The following is a 9,189-nucleotide window of genomic DNA, read 5'->3' as shown; positions in this document are numbered from 1 at the left end:
TTAGTGATTCTCATGAGATGAAGGAGGAGCTCAAGAAGATTGGCAATAAGTCTGAATAGTAAGTTACTTGTGGAAATCGAGTAACTAAAGGTATGATATTATCAAGAGTTTTATAGACTAACTTGTGTGCTATGTGCTTAAGAATGAGTGAGATTATGTTCCATATGAAGATTGACAATATGCGTGAAGGCTAATAAGTTACTTGTGGAGATCAATTAACTTAAGGTATAAAGTTGTCAATTAAGTTTATAGACTAATCTATGTGCTTTGTGCTTGAGAGTGAGTTAGGGTTAGGATCCATAAGAAGGCATAAATTTAATTGAAATCATATATACCAAGAGTGAAGAACAAGAGTGAACTCTATATATGATAAAGTGAATTCTTTGAAGATGTCAAATACAAAGTGATTTTTCTATGGCAAAACGGAGAAGGGCAAGCAAGACTTGACTGCGATGGACCATCCGGTAGTGAAGGGTAAGCAAATGGCTTGGCGCTGAAGGACTAAGACGATGGTGAAGAGCGAGTGAAGGCTTTGCGCCTATATCGTGTAAGATCATGTGAAGCTATCGGTGATTCACATCAATCACATGAAGAATCAAGAAGAGATAGAGTGATGATATAAAAGTTGGAAACCCTCTAAGTTTGAAGGAAAGAAGCGGTACTTGAAGGTATTCAAAAGCTCAATGTGATTCAAACGTGTTTTATCTTTGAAATTTAGTATAGGTATACCGCACTATTAAGAGGGATGCAACGTAGAGCTATTTGTCATATCTTAGTGCGCAAAAGTTTTCTAACCAACCCAAAGTGATTTAGGAATCCGGTGCAGAAAGTATGGAAGTGTCCGAATTGGGTTTTGAAGTGTTCCTAGTTTGACCAAATGTGTTTGTGATCATGAATTCAGTTGGGATGTGTATCCCTTTCAATAAGCTTTCCGCAGAGTTTAAAATAGTCGAAATTGCACTTTGAGATCAAAAGTTATCATCGTTTTCAGAGGGTCAGCTATGTTAAACTCGGATACTCCGAGTTGGCTGGAGACTCTGGGTTTAGCTTTGAGCCAAGTGGTCTGTTAGGCCCTAAGTGTTTCACCCGGGTACTCTGGGTTGATCTGGAGACTCTGGGTTCTGGTAGTTGTCCGGACCCTCCGAGTTGTACTCCGGCCAGGGCTCTCTGTTATGCGTTTTAGTGCCAACCCTGATACTCTGGGTTAGTATAAAAAGCTGTGTAATAGCTAGTTTTTGGGGGAAGTGTATAAATAACCTCTCACCCCCACTGTTGTTTGCTGCTGCTTGGGCACGAAAGAAAATCCTTCTAGAGCCAGAAGAACTCCCTCCCACTTTAATCTAGTGTGTGATTTGAGAAGAAAAGTAAGTAGGGTTGAGAGATTGCAAGTTTGAGTGCAAGTGAGCGTATCTCCCATCTTGAGCACTTGAGTTCATCGACAAGAAGTTCATCGTTGCGTTTGTTACTCTTGGAGCTTTGAGCTCCTAGGTGGCTAGGCGTTGCCAGCCAGCATCCAAGGTTGTGGTGTGCTGCGGGAAGTTTGTAAAGACTTCGATTTCGCCTCCGGAAGGGAAGAAGTCAAGAGTGAAAACACAAGCTCAAGTGTTATCGAACTTGACGAGGAAAAGGATTGAGAGAGACCCGGCTCAATTGTGACCGAGCCCCACAACGGAGACGTAAGAACCTCTAGAGGAGGTGTCCAAACGTCGGTAAACAAATTTTGTGTCTCCTCTCTTGTTTTCATGTTCTTATGTTCTTGCTCAATATTTATGCATATTGCTTAATCTGCTTGCTCGTGTGAAATTGATTGTAGGTTCTTCGTTGATCTACTTGAAATCATCACTTGAAACACACGACTTCACTTGGTTTTAGCTAGAACCCTTTAGGTGCTGTTTAATTTCAATTTCGAGTTCATTCTATACTTAACTCGTAAGTTCCAGATTTAACTCGAATATTCCAGATTCTGTATAATCAGATTTGAACCCGGAGTATTCGGGTTAACCCGGAACCTTCGGTGAACACTGTTTTCAGGATTTTCAACTACAGTTTTCTTGCATATCTTTTGATTTGAATAATCTCTGTCACCCTAGGATTGTAACTTTTACACTTATTTAGGATGATTGTGCACTAGTTGAGCGTAGCATATTTAGGATTTTTACTTGTGAAAAATCCGTTAGTTTATTTTTTATTGTAAGTTTTGGCCAATGGTAAAAGGGGATGAATTTTTGTAAAAATACCTATTCACCCCCCTCTAGGCGACATCACTGTCTTTTCAATTGGTATTAGAGCCAAGTCTCTCTTTTTAGGGCTTTACCATCTAAAGAGTAAAGATGTCGACTAGTGGATTAGTACACATAGAGCCACTCCTATTAGATGGTTCTAATTATTTTGATTAGAGTACTCGCATGCTTGATATTTTTAGGACCATGAGTCCTCATATAGTGCGAGTTGTAGATGCAAGTATTTCTTCTCCGAGTGATATTTTGCTATCACCCGAAGAGGAAGAGAAATGCATGCATCTCAATGCTCAAGCTACTAATATCTTATTTGACGCTATGAGTATAGATGTAGTAGAATCCATCATGCCGTTTAAAAACGCTCATCTCATTTGGGCAACTCTTAAAAAAGATATGACAAGCCCAAATGTGATGAAGAAGAACTTCTTCTGGAGACATCATTTGAGGATTGCTTTACTTCATCTTCACATCATGAAGAGCATCAAATGACTTCCTCCGTTGTCTAAGAGGATGTCACTTTGTCATCCACCTCACCAATTGAGAAATCCGAGCAAGGTAATGATAGGGTGAGTATGATTAGTAAGTGTTTAATCCATCCTTTGGACTTTAACAACACTACTAGTGAAAATTTAATATTATCTTGTGTTGTTAACTCTTGCATCATCTTGTACAAAAATTTCTATTTATCATAATGATATGGGTCTTTGTTCTCATAGTGATGTATCTATTTCTACTAGTACTTGTGAGACTAACTTTTTGAAGGAAATAGAAGTCTATGAGAGACAAAGCCTAGGTGGAGAAGCATCCACCTCTCCAACATGTTCATCTTCTCATTGCACACCCACATGAGCCTTATGGCTAAAGGTAAAAGGAAACCGGTAAGTGATGATAATAGTGATAGTACCATTGATGGACTTGAGTTTGATCATTTGAACAAAAAGAATATGTGTAAAATGATTAAGCTCATGACCACCATGGAAGGCTTAGAAGAAAGTCTTGAGAGGCAAGAGGAATTCCTCATTGAGAAAATTAAGGAACTTAAAGCTTTATATGTGAAATATGAAGAACTTCAAGAATCCCATAGTTCTTTATCCGATCTTTATGGGGATCTTAAAAATAAACATATTTCTTTGCTTGATAAATTAGATGCTAAGCCTCTAGTGGATTTAGAAATGACATGTCCTAATTGCAATATTTTATGTAAGGATAAATCCACTATTTCTTCCATTAATGATGATTGTGCCACTAACTCTAATTCTTGTGTAGTATCTTTGGAGAAATAAAATGTTGAGCTAAGGGCTCAACTTGAAAAGCTTAGTAGCAAGCATGTAAGCCTATAAGAAAGTCATGACAAGCTTTTACCTACTCATGAAGATCTTGTAGATTCTCATGCCATACTAGAAATAGGCTATGAGGTAATGGTCATTATGGTAAAATCCTATGAACCTAATGTGAATATTAGCATATTTTCTTTGCCTAATGTAAATTTGACATGTGCTAGTTCTAGCAATTCATTTGATGTCAATTTTATATCCGATGATGAATTTCCTACTAATCCTTGTTGCTCTAAAGCTAATGTTTTCCCTTGTGTTACTTGTAATATTGATAGTGAAGGGAAAATCAAGAAGCTCAAGGATCAAGTGCATTCAAGAAATAAAAATGAACTTGGACTCAATTCCAACAAGAAAAACAAGTTAACAATGTCAAGATCATGGGGCAAAATCAAAAGAAGATCAAGATTCCTATCACTTGCTTCAATTTAAAGAAAGAGGGCCACCATATGATAGGTTGCCCTTTGAAGAAAGAAGAAAAGAAGATGGGCAAGAAAGAAGAAAATGAGAAGAATCTTGCTCACATCAAGTGCTTCAAGTGCACCAATGCGGGACACTTTGTCTCAAGTTGTCCTAGCAAAGTAAATAATAAAGCAACACTTCCAAAAAGGAAATAAGAATCAACAAAAGGAAGTGTTATGGTTGCAATGAGAAGGGGTATGAAATTGCATCATGTCCTTACAAGAAGGAAGAAGCTTCATCACCATTAAGAACTCAAGCAAGCTCTCATCATGATGACAAACACCAAAAGAAGAGATCCAAAGCTAAGTCAAGATCACTCAAGACAAGGGATAAAGCAAAATGTCATCAAGGTGAGAAGCTTCAAGTGAAGAGGCTTGGCGGCAAAATTTGCTATACTTACCACGAAAAGGGATATTTTGGTAAAAATTATCCCAAGGGTAACATTCCTAAGGCTAACTCTTCCAATAATGATCAATATTTGCTTAGGAAGGATAAGAGTGGTACTTATGTTGCTAAGGTGATTAGTTCATCTCATGGCAATACAAAGACCCTCTGGGTGCCTAAATCTCTCATAACTAACATTAAAGGACCCAATATGGTTTGGGTACCACAAAGTGCTTAATTTGCTAAATAGGTACTTGGAGATCCATTGAAGATTCGGCTTACTTGAGAAGAATTTTAACACACATCTCATACCAAGTTTCCTTTCAAGTGGTATTTCTCATCATTTGTGAAAAGGGTGCCAAGTATGAAGATCATTGTTCCAACATCAAGAATGAATGACATCTCAATAACAAGTACCTACTTTGAAATATCTAGCCTCCTTAACCTTGTGTAGGTGTGAGTCATTCACAATATTTTTGTGATTGTGAACACTCAAAGTTGGATAGGTAGTTTTTTTTTGCTTAAATGTCTACATTCTTATAAAGTGATGCGTTTAATAATGCTCTCTAGAGCAAAGTCTTGTAAGTGATGTAGGCAATAATTACTTGGTGGTGGTCATCAAGAAAAATATTAAGAAAAGATCAAGACTCACGAAAACCCTAAGCATCTTAGCTTTTTGGATAATCCGGATATTCTTGATTGAATCTGAAAGTTTTGGTCTTTGTAAACCAGACATTCCAGGCTAAATTCAGAAGTTCTGAAATCTGCAGAAGGTTGGAGATATATTGAGATGAAGAAAGAAGTTAAAATTGGACCTCCACCTCAAGTGCTTCATCAAAAGCTCATCTAGTGTCCAAGAAACCATTCCATCAATTATGTTCTAGGAGACATTTGAAAGAGGGATGGTAATTGCTAAAACTCTAGTTATAATTTCTTATGAATTTTACCTTTTTATGTATTTGTGAGCTATAGAAGGTAAAAAAACACTAGAAGATTTGGACTTGGTGATGGTATGGAAGATGAACTTAATCTACTATGTGAAGAAAAAGTGAGTGGAAAAATATGTAGATTGTCAAGGATTAATTCACATCTTATGGTAATCTACATGATCTCATGGTTGTAAGTTCATTTTTGGCACAAGTATTTCCTTTGAAAATTTCTTTTGTGCCTTAACTCAAAATATAGGGTAAGCTTCTTGAGATTCTTAATGAACTAAATGCATATTACAAGTAATTCAAGTACTTGAATGCACATATTTAGGGGCCACTCATCCTATGTTCTGTTCTTTGAGACTAATATTTCTGCAAGTAAAATTTGTGTTTAGTTTCTTTGTGAAATGAATATCCTCAAGGATGTCAATGAGAATTGGCATTGGAGACTTGGCTATTTATTTTAAGACCTATCAAATTGTTTAAAGAGTCAAGTTACATGGATTATATTTACTATCTATCCAATGTCATTCTATGAAGGTAACATTCTATCACAATGCCTTAAATTCATATTCTTGTTCATTGTGTTAGATTTTTCTTCTACACAATTTTCTGGAGAGTTCTTGTTGGGACCGAAATCCCAAACAAGGTAGACCTTCGGTTACGGGGATATCAAAGGGTCCTCGGGGTGACACGTGTCAGAGAGGGAACAGTTTTTTGATGTCTCTTCCGGGTACAGTGTGGCCCTATTTATAGCCTGTACTCGGCCACCACAGGTGCGGTTTACAAATCCTACATTCTCGGAATATCCGGGGGCATTATGGTACAAGTAAGCATAATTACATAATTACAACCCTGCCCCGAACGGCCAAAAAGGGCCCACTGTTCCGTAGTGATCTCTGCCTCCGAAGATGTACCGAAGCCTTCTCCACTCGGATGTTTGTCAGATGGCCTTCGGCCCCTGAGCGAAGGTCCGCTCGTATCTTCACCCACAGAGATCACTCAGGATCGCGGGCATGGACTTCGCCCTTCGGTCGAAGGTCGCCCTCATCTTCACCGGCACAAGAGATCGAAGATGCGGGTGCGCCTACACCCTTCGACCGATGGCGCTTCGTGATCTTCGCCACTTGCAGATGAAGTCCCTGAAACAAAGCTACAGTGGTAAGCACGCGATATTTCTAGTAGACTTCGAGGTACCCTCCGAAGTGGGGGGGGGGGGGGGGAGATCATCCCCAACAGTAGCCCCCTACTGGTAAGGTTTATCTTCGATAGGCCGAACCTGTAGTCTGCAAGATGTCTCAACGCCGTCCCCTTCGGCCTGTCGAAGTCTAATGTAGCAAATGCATATCGTTGAAAATTATTATCATTATTATTACTATTGTTATTATTATTATTATTATTATTTGTTATAGGTTGCCAAACGGTTCCTTGGTAACTGCCAAACGGTTCATTGGTAACTACATGCATTTAATGTTCTTGATGTACACCGAAGCATAGTTTTTCTCGCCGGTTCAAGTTTCGATGCGCGCAGTTCTAACCACCATCGCCCTACACTATAAATGTCACACCGCGGTCAATTGTTTTTACCGCGCCTTTGTTGAAGCTGTCGCTCTCGTACGAAGACTCTTATGGTTTTCCGATCTTTTCTTGGAGGAAGCCCCGCTTTTGAGCTCTTCGCGTAATTTGCTATTCAAGTTACCCTCTTTGAGCCGAATGGCGCCGAAGGTCCGATCTTCTCGCCCGAAGACGTACTGGATCGGGCAATCCAAGGTGGATAATGAAGTGCTAGCTAGCCTTGTGAAGGATGGGTTGATTGGTGAAGGTTTGGCTCCCCGGTCGGCAGGAGACATTGGAGCCCGCCGATGACGAAGCGGTTGTATTTGTCCATTACTTCCGAGCGGGTCTTCGCCTACCATGCGATGACATTGTTATTAAAGTACTGAAGTTATTCGAAGTATATCTCCACCAGCTGTTGCCCAATGCAATAGTGAGGATGGGGCTCTTTGCCTGGGCCGCTCGGTCAGAAGGAGCGAAGGCATCCGCTAGGGCCTTCACTGCCGCACATCGGCTTCATCATCAACCCAAACCAGTTTTCACTCGTGAAGTTCAAAGCGAGGCTCACTACGACTGTTTGAACTTCGCGTACCGCGCTGGGCTAACTACGCTCGTCGTCGTGTACAAAAATAAATGGCCTAGCGACTGGACTCAATGGTGATTCTACCACAAGGTGGACGCCGAAGAATTATTGTGTCGAAATGCGAAGAGGTTAAGGGAAACCACGCGCCGGACGTGCAATTGAAGGCATCCCAACAGACAGCTCTCGAGACCTTCGCTAGGTGTGCGAAATATCTATCTACCCGCGACCTGGTGGAGGAGTTTATAGTTGTTGGGATTTGGCCCCTCAGCCGGGATTGGATTGTCCCAGAATTTGGGGAAAAAGGGCCCGAGGGGCTTTGCCGACCCCACCCTCCTGTGCACGGCTTCATGGGTACGCGATTACCTGTAAAACATTCATATATAATTTATATCTTCGGCCTTATTTGCTTACTGGTTTTGATATTTTCTAGATTTGTCGGTGGCCAAAGTGGAGGCCAGAGCTGTGATGCTTGTCGGTAAGTTTACACCGGGCGAAGCACAGTTGTGCGCTGAACAAGGCCTCGTTCGAAGGCTCAATCGAGTCTTGGAATACCAAGGCCTTTCTTATCTTGAAAGGCCGAAGGCCTCCACCGTGCTGCAGGGTGCTAGGGATGGGTCTCCGGTAGCAGATGTAGGCGAAGAGGTTGCCAGTGGTCCTTCAATGAAAAGGAAACAGTCTGAGCGATCACCGCAGGGTGGTCGGATGAAGAAGGCCCTTGCCCTCCGGAAAAGGCCACGCGAAGCTGCCCCCGATGTTGCCCATGCGAAAATGTCTCCGGAGGGTTCCGCCGCGTCGTGTGATGTGCCTAGGCGGGAAACTCCCGAAGGCACCTAGGAGGCCCGGCCTCCGAAGTCATTGTTCTGTTCGCGCGTGGACCTTCCAATGCTAATCCTGAGTGATGATGAGGAGATGACAGAGACATGAACAATCCCCGAGGCTACCACTCGGGCAACCGAAGTTGAAGGAACCAAAAATGTTGAAGTGTTAGCTATTCTTCGCCGTCTTCGCCCTCGAGTTCCTCTTCCAGGACTGAGGCGTCGACCCCGAGCGTGCCTCACTGCGGCAGAAAGGGGTTGATGGGCCTTGGCGGGCTGCTTGACGCGAAGGCCATAGCGCCCAAGGCGTTCAAGGCTTCCTCCTTCAAACCAAGCGCCGGGGATGTCGATGACGCGAAGAAGATTTTCAGCACCTTCGTCCTCCCCGAGCTTGAAATCCCGCTCGGTCGGAAACCCACCAACGAGCTCCTCGACGCTTCCGACGTGGCGATTGCGAAGGTATACTAGTATTTTCTGATATTATTGCTGTACTTAGTATTTTGCTCATATATGTGCGACATTCCAGGCTTTGCTTTTATCGCGGGCTCAGCGCAAGCAAGTAGAGAAATCCGAAGCCCGTGCCCGGAGCACACACGCGCAAATTTATATGCTGCAAAAGCACGTCGAGGAAGTCAGAGGCCAGAAGCGCGAGTTATCGCATCGAGCGAGGGATGCTGAGTCGCACTTGGAACAGCCTGAAAAGGAACTCAGCACCCTTCACTCGGAGAAGCAGGACGCTGAAGACGAAGTGAAATGCTTGCGCCAAAACCTGCAATCTTCCGAGGTGCAAGTATGTGACCTGCAGGCGCTTTGTGCCTCAGAGAGAGCTAAGACGCAGCATCTGCAAGGTGAATTGAGCGAGGTGAAGGCTTTCTCCGAAGATGCTCTAAACGT

The sequence above is a fragment of the Phragmites australis genome, chromosome 15 (assembly GCF_958298935.1).
Source record: "Phragmites australis chromosome 15, lpPhrAust1.1, whole genome shotgun sequence".
NCBI lineage: Eukaryota > Viridiplantae > Streptophyta > Magnoliopsida > Poales > Poaceae > Phragmites > Phragmites australis.
This window is presented reverse-complemented; position numbering follows the sequence as displayed.